Source organism: Aedes albopictus, chromosome 3 (assembly GCF_035046485.1).
Source record: "Aedes albopictus strain Foshan chromosome 3, AalbF5, whole genome shotgun sequence".
Lineage (NCBI taxonomy): Eukaryota > Metazoa > Arthropoda > Insecta > Diptera > Culicidae > Aedes > Aedes albopictus.
The window spans coordinates 234230401-234243006 of record NC_085138.1 but is presented as its reverse complement, the minus strand read 5'-3'; the positions used below and the strand labels follow the sequence as shown (position 1 = coordinate 234243006).

The 12606-nt window shown below is 39.8% G+C and overlaps 1 protein-coding gene across 8 annotated transcripts in view; it reads left to right on the top strand.

The window, feature by feature from the left end:
• Positions 1 to 12606, top strand: part of LOC109401709 (ras GTPase-activating protein raskol) — a 441723-nt gene that overhangs the window by 140498 nt on the left and 288619 nt on the right. The gene's annotated exons all lie outside the window — the stretch shown is intronic.

Sequence of the window (12606 nt, the reverse complement as noted above, 5' to 3'; positions counted from 1 at the left end):
CCACGTTGGAAATCCAATTATGAGGGCACCATGCACGAATTATGTATCGCACGCATCTATTGACAAATACCTGCAGTCGTTGAGTGTTCTCCACTGATACACACCAGGTTTCACTTGCGTACAGCAGCACAGATTTCACGTTGGAGTTGAAAAATCGAATTTTGATGCGTTGACTAATATGATTGTCTTTCCATACATTTCATAAACTCTTAATCCTTGCACCTATGCCGATCCTGGTACCACCTTCGGCCGCCATTAAGATACCAAGATATTCAAAGTTTTCAATGTTGCTTGCACAGCTACCGTAAAACTAATAGGGTTGACCGTATTCACATCCTGCCGCTAAGGAGCGTTCGGCATGATCATCGAGCTTACTCTGCGTATCAGAGCGCCGTTGAGCTAGGAGTGCAACGTCATCAGCCAATCCGAAGTCATCTTGGTGATTCATGGTAATGGGCTAACATAGCAATCTACGATTTGGTTCACGATCAATCGCACCTACCAGAACCTCGTTGATTACTATGAGGAACAATAACAGTGATAGTATACATCCTTGCCTCACTTCAGCGAATATCCGGATGGTTCGGACAAGACACTGTTGTGTACTCTGCACGAAAATGCCTTGTACTGTGCTTCAATTAGGCCGATGATTTTCTCAGGAACACCTTTGCGTCATGAGGGTTCCCACATATTTAATGATTAGACGGTCGAAAGCTGAACACCAGGTAGAGAGATTCTTGGAATTAATTTGCTCCATGATGATACGGAACGTGACAATATGGTCCACACAGGATCGTTCGGCACGGAATCCTGCTTGCTGCCAACGGCGAGTTGCATCAATCTTCTCATGTATCCGGTTAAATATCACTTTGCAGAGAACTGTGAGAACGATGCTCATATGATTCCCCGCCAATTTTCGCATACAATCAGATCACCCTTTTTGGGTATCTTCACTTAGACGTCTCGCATCCAGTCGACCGTAAATTTCACGGTTTTCCATACGTTGCAGAACAATTGATGCAGCAGTAGTGCAGAAACTACGGGAGATCTCGACTGATATGCGATCGACCCCGGGGTTCTGCTCGACTTCATGCTACGGATGGCTGATTTCATCTCCTGCAAAGATGAAGCTTTGGTGTTGACACGAGTAATGCGTCATGCTGATGTGTTGATGGCATGACCGACACTTGAAAAAAGGTTTCCAAAGTGCTTTAACCAGCGTTTAAGCTGACCAGCCAGGTTCAGACGTGTCTTTCACGGGCATCGTAGTATTCATCTTAGTCCCACTAAGGTGACGTGAGACATCGTAGAGGAGACGAGTGTTGCCGGCATTTGCGGCTTTCTCGCCTTCGTCAACAAGGAGTCCGCCCACATTCTTTTGTTCCGTTTCCCTTTTATCTCGAGAGTCGAATAGCGTTGAAGGGGCTACGGCTTTGGCTCCTCGTGTTTTCGCTCGCTCTATCGCGGCTATATTGTAGCCGCATTGTCATTTCTTCAAATGGTACTGTGTTCTTGGTCAATAGTTGATGAATTTTTCATCATGATTTGTTGCAGACAAACAGACTTAACACTCGTCAAAACGGCTTGGCACATGCAAGTTTCATTTGATTAGCACGATCGTTCCACCAGAGGTGCTAGTGTTCGATAGCTTTGAAGTTTGCCAGTGTACACGTTGCTGAATGATGCAAATGAAAATTACAGGCAATTTGTGTAGTAGTGTGCGTGTCTGCAAAACGTCAAATCGAAATCCATCATGGCCGACAGTGTCGTGCGCGGTTCTACCAACAGGTGGCAGTGTGCTCATGAAAACGACACCGGGCAAAACTGTTTGATGAATTTCCTCTAAGAGTTACGTCTGTTGGTCTGTGTTTGTTGTGTTTCCAAACATTATCACAGTTAATGGGTTTCTAAGCAGAGATCCTTTTTACATAGGCCGTTCTTTCTAGTATTACCGGCAAATTTTGATTTCAAATAATCAATTTGACTCCGGCTTACGGTACCTATTGTAAAACACAATTCTTGCAATAACTCTACGTGTTGTATCGTAGTGTACTCAGTAAATTATTATAGAAATAATAAGGATGCATAACTAGCAGAGCTTGAGCACACCTCTTGGTGTCATCTTCCTCAATTACCTTAAACGGCTCCCCAATGTCATCTCCGCCGCCGTCACCTCGTTGTTTAATAAATGATAAACCTTGTACGCAGATCAACTCACTCGACTCATTATATTGCACTGCCATCGTTGTCAGTCAGTGTACTCAAGATTTTATGTGTGTTCTGTTGGCGAATGCATAATTCCTCCGAAGTTTCTCCGCACACTTCTGCTGGGACGGGACCGACTGTCTGGGTTTGGGTTCATGGCGATCCATCCCCGTCTTCTGAACTCTGTCCATCCGCCGAGGCTATATTTAGAACCGCGTCGCCGTCAACACAACAACGGCCAAAATCATGTTTCAGGGATTTGATCTTTGGAAAACGGTAGCCAGCCGCGTAATGCGATCAGTTTTGTTCTGTTTCTTATTCAGTTGGGCTTGGTTTGGCTCGGCTTTGGAAGGCTGCGCAAAGCAATGGCAGCCACTACTGAAATCGGATTCGCCGGACGGACAGTAAACAATTTGTGGAGGCATGTCGAAAACTGTCATCGGATTAACCTAGATTCTGATATGGCTGCTATGTAGAGGTACTGCTCGGTGCATTGTGTTTGCGAAGCGGAGCGACGGCAACAACTGACTAATGGATTCCATGCGACAAATGGTTTCATCATCATTAGTACGTAATTATCATCTACTGATCTTGGAGTTTTCTGTTTGAGGTAACATGGAAGTGGCACAGATCATCTAGTCAAATGACCAATGTTACATGAATTGCACTTATTGTATTGAACGACCATGCTCTAAGCATTGTGTAGTTTTCTCTTGAAAATCATGAACAATGAAGTACAGTGGTTTTTCGGTTTTATCACGCTTAAAAAAAAATTACCGTGATATAAACGAAACCGTGAATTTGGCGAAACGAGAAATTAATGTAAATTTTTTTATCCAAAATTGTTCAGCTGCAAAATATATAAGTCGTAGCTTATATTTATTAACCCTCTAATACCCAATCCCGCCTTTAGACGGGGTATAGTTTGAGCATTTTTGTAATTTTTGTTTCGTGAAAAATCAAACTTTTTATATTTTTGGCTGATATTTAGGGCTGTTCTGTATATCTCAAAATGGTCTTTGGTGTATTTTGAGGCGTATTCACATTTTTTAAAAATCATTGAAAAATTGATGTATTAGTCACCTTTTAGAAGTCATTGTTTATTTTGTATTAAATCGCTACAATTGACATGTTTTAAATTTTTCCCAAATCATTCTATCCTTGTTTAATAGTTTAAGGGAATCGAATACACTCTAAAATTATTTTCCTTAAAATTACACGGAAAATAAAATTTTCTGTGAAAAAAATTCAAAATAATAATATTTCAACAATAATCATAAAATCTCAAAATGTTTTCATCTCATAAAATCCATTCCCCAAATTGGCTTCCAGGAAAAATATAAAAGTGTAGGGATGTTCAAAAATAAACATTAGAAAAATCAAAAACTGAAATTGACGAAATCGAGAATTAAAAAGAATCATCTTCCAAAACATGTTTAAATCGATTTTAGATGACGAAAAATGATATTTAGATCAAAATCAAAAATTTGGGTATTAGAGGGTTAACTGTTTTGGTGGACTGGACAATGCTATATTGATTTTATATTGATTTCGGAATGTTTTAACACAAGTGTGATAAAAACGAAATGAAAAGCGTGATAAAATCGAACATAAAACCGTGAATTTGAGCGAGTAGTGATTAAAACGACTAGTGATAAAACCGAAACGCCACTGTAGTGGTAATTTCCCAGCATTGAGCTCTTTGCACGGCTTTTTGAATGAGCGGGGTGAGCTGAGTCTAAAAACATTAGAGTGTGTAAAAAGGTAAAACGATATAAAATTTACTAAAACAGAGCGAAAAGTGTCCAAAATAGGAATCCATGTCAAAATTGCACTGACCTGACAAGGATTGCTCCTGCCTTCTTCAGCTTCAAATACCTATCAATATCTATTATAAATTAACACCAACCAACAAATAACAAATTGTTCTAACTTTTACTTTCTTTTCTTATTTACAGGTAAGTGTTCAACACATTTATTTGAGATATAAGAGTGCACGGAACTACACATTACAAGTAATGGTAAAATATAGCTATCCTGTAGAGAATAAGTAAGTAGAACATAGTGAGTTAATCTAAAGCCTGTATCCGCAATAATCGGGACACAGAAATACAGCTGTAACTCTCCAATAGATACATTAAAATTGCTCAAATTTGGCCTTTACATCATAAGATGTGTTCATTTCACCTACAAAATTTCATGTGAATCGATGCAGTACGTTTAGTTGTACCAATGAAAGAGTAGAATGTGCGCCATTGAATTTTGTACAGCCCCTAGTTTTGCTTGTCAGCGCTGTAACTTTTGAATTTGGCAAAGGAAATGGCTGAAATTTTGAGCGCAAACCTCTCAATCTACATTGGTTGCATAGGTAAAATTTCAAAAAAATCGATGCACTATCAACAATTTTATAATCGAAACATGTATTGGGACTGAACGTGATTTTAGCCCTCAGACAGCAATTAGTCAGCACCCTCTATTGTTTCGATTGTACTATTGTAGGTACTACAGTAAGGACCCGATTTTGTCAGCCCCATTCTGCGACAAACTTTTTGCTCTCGTTATCTTTCGGCCAAACTTTAACCAATTCTTTAATGTTTATCACCAAACTACAGCTGGAATGCAGAACATAGAGGGATAAAAAGTTTGAAAAACTGTTTAGGTTTTTAAGGAGAGAAAAAAATGTGTTCCGAAAAGAGGCTGACAAAATCGGGTCACTTATGAATACCCATGATCATCAAATTTAGCAGGCATAATATACACATAATCAACTACTTTCTGTGAAAATTTTGTGAAAATTGGCAGAGGAATTCAAAAGTAATCAATAGGCAAACATCGCACATGAAGCACACGAAAAATTTTCACTAGCACTCATCCCTATCAACACCAGTAGCTTTCAAACCAATTGATCAAAGTTGATGAAATTTTGCAAGAAAATGTCTCTATAAGTATCATAACTGCGAACGAAATTTCATAATTAATATCATCACAGAACTTTGAACTGTAGCGTAGAAGAATCATCTATTATGTGAATGAAAATTGGTCATGATTGTACAAAATGCTTAAATCCACGTCTGCTTATTTTTCATCCACAGTTAAAAGTAATGCATCGATTTTTACATAGAGACTGGAAGCCGAAAATCTTCGCTAGCATAATACCAATCACAGTCGATCCCCTTACATCGTAGTGCAGATACTACGGGAGATTTCGACTCATATGCGATCGACCCCGGAGTTTTGTCCGACTTCATGCTACGGATGGCTGATATCATCTCCTGCAATGATGAAGCTTTGGTGTTGACACGAGTAATGCGTCAAACCCTTGGCGGATCATGCTGAGGTGGTCAGCCAGGTTCAGACGTGTCTTTCACGGGCATCGTAGTATTCATCTTAGTCCCACTAAGGCGACGTGAGACATCGTAGAGGAGACGAGTGTATAACTTCCGGTAGAGTAGTATTTCATACTCAGCCGCTGGATGCCAGGACAGACGCTGCGCTGTTTGTTCAGCTAGATGTACACTTGTAGCGGTGAGCTTTTTCGTACTCACAAAAAGTGTGGGTACGATTGCTTTTCTTTGAAAGAGGGTATTCGGTTATTTGTCACTTCCTATTTTACTCTTCGACCAATTGACCTTTCGTCCTTTTGTTATAAGTTCACACAAGCCGTTTTCGTCCAAGATTTTGCATAACTTTTCGCGGACGATACTGTTGTATACCGCCTTGAAGTCGATGAACAGGTGATGCGATGGGAAATGGTAAATATTCGTATCATTTCTAGAGGGTTTGCTATACGGTGAACATCTAATCCGTCATTGATCAGCCCTTGATGAAACCGGGTATCTTCTTGGTAACTTCTCAGATCTCCCAGCAGCTCCAGAATTTCAATACAATTTGGAAATTTATTCTTTACCAAGAGATTGTTTTCCAGAGAATCCTAGATTCTTCTAGAAATCCTTAAAGTAATTAAAATAAAATATTCAGGTAATCCCGGAAAAGATGGAAAGATTTATGAAATTTCTAAAATAATCCTTGAATAAATATTTGAAAAGATCCCCAGAGGATTTCTGGGTGGAATCCCTGGAGAAATTTTTGAAAAATTATCTTGAGGAATTTCTGGAAGAATTCCTAGAGGAATTTCTGAACGAAATCTTGGAGCAATTTATGCAGGAATCCCTGAAGCAGTTCCTGGAGGAAATCCTGGAGAAAAGTCTGGAGAAATTCCTAGAGGTATTCTTCGAGGAATCCCTGAAGTAATTTCTGAAGAAATAACTGGAGTAATTCCTGGAGGAATTCATGGAAGAATGAATTCCTGGAAGAATTTCTGGATGATTTCCTCAAAGAATTTCTGAAGGAATTCCTCGAGGAATTTCTGAAGGAATTTCTAGAGAAATCTTTTAAGGAAAAACTGGAGCAAGTCCGGGAGAAATTCATGTAAAAAACGTGAAGAAATCCCTAGAGGAATTCCTGGAGGCATCTCTAAAGCATTTCCTTATAGGGATTCCTGTCCTCTGGAAGAATCCCTATAAGAGTTCCTAGATATATTCCTGGAAGAATCTCTGAACCAATTCCGGGAAGAATCTCTGGAAGAATTTCTGGAGAAATTCCTGGAGAAACCCCTAGAGGAATTCTGGAAAGAATACCTGAAAAAATTTCTGAAGAAATCCCTTGAGAAATTCCTGGATGAACTCCTAGAGGAATTTCTGGAGGAATTCCTCGAGGAATTTCTGAAGGAATTTTTGGAGGAATTCTTGAAGGAATACCTGGCGCAAGCCCTGGAGGAATTCCTGAAGAAATTAGTGGATAAATTCCTTGAGGTATCCTGGAAGCAATTCCTGGAGAAATTACTGAAGGAATGCCTGGAGGAATTTCTGAGGAAGTCCTGTATTAATTCTTAGAGGAATTCCTGAAAGAGTTCCACGAGAAACTCTTGAAGGAATCCCAAAAAAAGTTCCTTGAGGCATCCCTGAAGCAATTCCTGGAGAAATTACTGAAGGAATGCCTGGAGGAATTTCTGAGGAAGTCCTGTATTAATACTTAGAGGAATTCCTGAAAGAGTTCCACGAGAAACTCTTGAAGGAATCCCAAAAAAAGTTCGTGGAAGAATCTTTGAAGGAATTAAAAAAAAAAAAATTGGGATTGTTTCTGAGATAATTCCCGAGTGAATCACTTGAGAGAAATTCTTGGAGGTATACCTGGAGCAATTCCTGTGGAAACGCAGGAGTCCCAGGAAAGAAATTTCTGAAGGAATCCTTGGAAAAAAAAAAACTTGAAGGAATCTATGTCTGCAGTTATTTCTGGGCGAATTATTTAAGGAATCCTTGGATGGACTCTTAAGGGATTTTTTGTACAAATTTTGTACCCGGATTTCCTTGATTGATTTTGAATAATCTCTGGCAAAACTTCCTGAAAGAATTCCTGAAAAAATCCAGCAGATATACTTCGAATTATTCCAATTCCAATAATTGGAACAACCTCTAATGTAATTCTTGAAGGAATCCATGTCTGCAGTAATTTCTTAAGAAATCACTGATGGAATACCTGCAGAAATGCCTAAAAGGATCAGTGGCGAATTTCCTTGAGAGTCCTGGTGAAATCACTAGTGGAATTCTTAAATTAATCTCGGGCTGAAGAAATCCATGCTAGAATCACTGAAAATAACTTCATTTATCTATTTATTTAGTTATTTATTTATTGTCGTCAATCATATCGTAGTTATGGGAAAATTCCTGGAGGAATTTGTCGATAAGTCCTTGCAGAAGTCTCTGTAATATGTCGTGGTCGTGGGAGGAAATCCTGAAGCATTTCTTGAAACAAGCCCTGAAACAATTACTATCGGAACCCCGTACGACGTCTATAGAGGAATTCACGAAGAAGAAATCACTGGAGGTGTCCCTTGAGGATTTTCTGAAGGAATCCCTGGAGAAGTTCCAGAACAAATACATGGAAGAATTTATGAAGATGTCCCTGGAAGAATTCATAAATAAATCCCAGGTTTTATGCTTTGAGTATGACGTTTGTTTGAATTCTATACTCCTGTATTATCTCTGCATATTTCGGGTCACGGCACGTTGCCATTGCGGGATGCGTAGACTAAGCGTCTGGTAGAGCTTCCTTGTTTCTTGAGAATGGCACAACAGCTTTCCACGCACTCCACTTCTTCCAGGCTGGCGTGTCGTATCGAGCTCGCTCTCGTCCGGTAACGCTGTCTCGAGACTCGATATGCGGTTGCACAGTACCGTACTTAGTTGATGACAGAGAGTTTTGAACACAGCTTGGCCATCACCAGGTAGAGGTTAGAGTCGATGTTACGACCAAAGTTTTCACCAGAGTTGGTTACCCGATCTTTGCTAAAGTTTCTCGTAGCCTGGCTGTTGCCAAAAGAAGGTAGGGATAGGAGCTGTTTGGAAGAGGCAAATATTTTCAGTGGGGTCTGTATTGTCTGTATGTCGCATTCAGGTCTGCCTGAGCGTGTAGGCCGTCTGCAGTTTATTATTAAGAAAATCTTGTCCTGACTTCGACAGCAGTCGTAATCGCAAATGAGCTGTACGTAAAATGCGTCTTTATCAGATTTTGGTGTGGGCAGTGCAAGTTGTTTATCTAAAATGGAAGAGACGATACTTTATTTTCGATCTGCGCATTCTAATAGGCTTCTACTGCCCATATTCGCATAGTCGATGTAACCACCAACGTCTGCTCTGATGGGAAAACACGATTTTATAGATTTTTTCCGGATTTATATATGCACCGACTATTTGATTGAAATAATCTGTCAGTTTCGTGGATTACAGCTACAAGAAATGAGCCGCAATGATTTTAAGATGTTTCATGTAATTTTTCCATATTAAAACGTGTACGCCAGTTTATGCGACCATTCAGTCGTTTTGATGAATGATTACACAGATAAGTTGACGTAACAACCAGATTGCTATGACCGTTATGTTAGCTATTACGGTACTCGTTTCTGAACACGTGTTAGATTTTTTTTCCCGTAATGTCCGTCTTCTTCTTCTTCTATGTGGCTCTACGTCCCCACTGAGACTTGGCCTGCCTCGCTTCAACTTAGTGTTCTTTGAGCACTTCCACAGTTATTAATTGAAGGGCTTGCTTTGCCTGGCATTGCATGCATTTGTATATTGTGAGGCAAGTGCAATGATACACCATGCCCAGGGAGTCGAAAAACCGGGACGGGAATCGAACCCGGGTCTCTGGCTGAATGTCCGTATTTGTGCGTTAAATACATTCTTTGTTGATAAGCAGTAGTCCCGACTCGAAAGAAGATGTACTAACCGTGGTTTCAGAAAAAAAAAACTAACACGTCACATTCTGAAAATGTGAACTATCTGATAGTGCGAGCGTACCATAAAGCGTGGGCATCGTAGTAAGATTCACAGTTGGTCGGCTTTAAGGCTCAAACATCCGTCATCATTTTTCGGAAAATAAAAGCAGTTTCCTCGCTGTAAATCAAAACATCGACCATAAAAATATATTCACTGCATTCTATTCCTCATGTGAAGTACAGTGAATATATTTTCACAGCAAAGCCTTTTGTTTTGAACAAAAAAACTGCTTTCAAATGTTTGATGATGACGATGATTTCAATGACGAATTGTTCAACGTTAAATCAGACCGGACCAACTGTTTTTCAATGATTATGGGAAAATGTCCTGCAAGATATTGGGATATCAAAGCATGTGCATTATTTCTTGAAATACTATGATTCCTTGGCTTATCTTTACCTGTCGAAAAAATTGCCTAGTCCAATTTGACTTTACGCCGACCAGTTTTCTTATTTCGTTTATTGTGTGCAAAATACCGGAATTAACATTAATCCCCAGGCTCTGCGATGGATCCTAACAGCTTTTTCCAACTTACGGTCAAACATCAACTAATTCAATCATGTTCATCACTACACTACTTCTTGAAAATCTTTTTAGATTTTTTTTTATTCCGTGTCAGGTATTTTCATCACTGCGACCATTATTTTGATCTATTGTGATATTTAAGGAGAACAAAAAATGTGTCCCCGAAACAGGCTGACAAAATCGGTTAACTGATGTATAATGAAGCGGATAAAACACGGCAGGCTGCGGTGGGCTGGGTACGTAGCTCGTATGCCAGAGAAATGACAAACTTATACCATATTAGCAGAGAACCAGGAAGGAGCCGTTGGCTTCGTGGTAGGACGCGCATGTTGGCCTTTTAGGTCTTCCTCAACTGCATTTTGCGGCCCTAAGGGGCTCCAAAATCTCAGGGCGACTGGAAGCGATTGATCCAGGACTAAGACCAGTGGAAACGATTACTTCAATCGGCGTAGACTCACTATTACGAGTTGTAGGCTATCAAGTATCAATTTGTTAAATTATTCGCATGTTGTTGTCAAAGCATCATAAATGTTTCAGTATCTACATTTATGGATGCAATAAGTATTAAACATAATTGATAATATTCACTATGAAAGTTGTTGATATTGAAAATGATTTTCAGGCATCTAAAATCGAACAATTAGATATCTCAAATATAAATTATGTTTATGTCAATAAATTATCTCAATAAATTATGTTCAATCACGTTTTATGGGGAGATTTTAGTTTTCTTGTACACAGACGTCAGTATTGCGACCACATGGTGGTTACGTCAAAACGTTCTTTTCAATATACTCACATGTTTTAGAACAAACACATTTTTTTAATAATTGGAGCAAATGCTATACATGGTGTAGGATATGTTAAGCTAAAAAAGTGGATTTTGACCTATGTGGCGTTTACGTCACCTATGCGAATATGGGCAGTCTAGCAATACCAGCCGCAGCTCTGCCAGGTTGGCCAAAAGCTACTTGGAAAAAGTCTTAAAAATATGGTGATTGCAAAGAACTCCAATTATGGGCCCAAAATTCCAATCTGAATTATTAGAATGTTTCAGAATAGTTGAAACACATCAATCTATGCTGCTCCAAACTGTTTTATGATACATCGAACTCCTCAGCTAATAATCCGCTTGTTGTGGTGTTGTGGCATAACCTAATTGCATATAAATGAACACAGAAACATCAATGTGTGACACTGCCAAACCAGCAAAATTAGGTGGGTGGCTCTTGAAAAAAACTCAACGGCTATGCTGGTGGTTTCAGTTTACCATATCGTTTACAACCGTGCACCTTATATCTGCCCACAACCATGGAGACCGGTTTACAACGTAAACCGTTTGGAGTTGAAACTTCGTTATCTTTTTCTCTCCGTTCTTTCTACTGCTACTGCTGGCTGTTGTGGAAAGCAAATCGTGTCAATCCTAAGCAGTTTCGTCAAGCAATAAATGCTAAATGATCACGTCTACACTTGGAGACGAGACTCGTTTCGCTTCCAAGTAATAACGCTCTGCTGCTGTTGGTTGACATCTCAGGTGTGAACGCACGTGGGGAATCAGAGCATGGGTGAAACTAAGGTGTCGTCGTTCAGCCCACGGATAGTTAGATTCAGAGCATACTGTAATGGAATGCCAGTTGCGAATAATATGAGCTAAGAATGTAACTCAATATAAGTCACGTTACTTGATACGCGCTGCCAAATCAGTTGGAAGCCGTTCGGCTTGAAACTCGCTTTTCTGCAAGAAGTCTGACCTTGTGGTTCATATTTGCTTGCTAGGCACAAAAATGCAGTGCGTCATCACTGCTACGTACGTTATTACTCATCATTACAGTCAAACAATGAGCCACACAAAATTACGTTTGTACAATTTAATTTGCTACTCAGACGTGCCTTGCACAGGCAAGGCATGATGTAATTTTGCCAAACTTTAATTTATGGTATACCCAACGACTGACAACACATCATTATTGTTAGGGGGTAGAGGAAGGAGTGTATTTGTGCAATAAAATAATAACGATCACAATTTAAAAACATTTCGATCCGCTTTCAATCTGCGGCCTGGCTGAGGTTCGCTTTCGCCTACATGCCTTCCTTAGCAAATTCGCCAACCAGACTCTCTATTTTTGGCGCTGCTGCAACCTTCGCAAAAACCCCAGCTTCCGGTGCACAGGTGTGTTTGTTGTAGTAGGAATTCGTGCAGACACGCATGTGAACCGAAGCCAAGATCACACACGAGATGGGTTTTGAGGGGGTTTGCAAATCTCACGCCTACCCCGTAGTGCACCGAAAAGATTGTTGTTCTGCTGTTTGGTTGACTTGGAGGTAAACGAAACGGAAAAGACTTGTTTATATTGCAGTACTGGCTCTACTAAAAGTGGGAATTTATTCTGTTCCCACACACGATCGTCGTGTATATTTGTAATGTGCAATGCGCTCAATCGGCCATATAACTTGATTGAAAATAAAATAGCTTGGTTTACGACGCAACGACTGGTGGAAACAGCGCGTTTGCTGAGTTCACTTCATTAGGATAAGTATATTA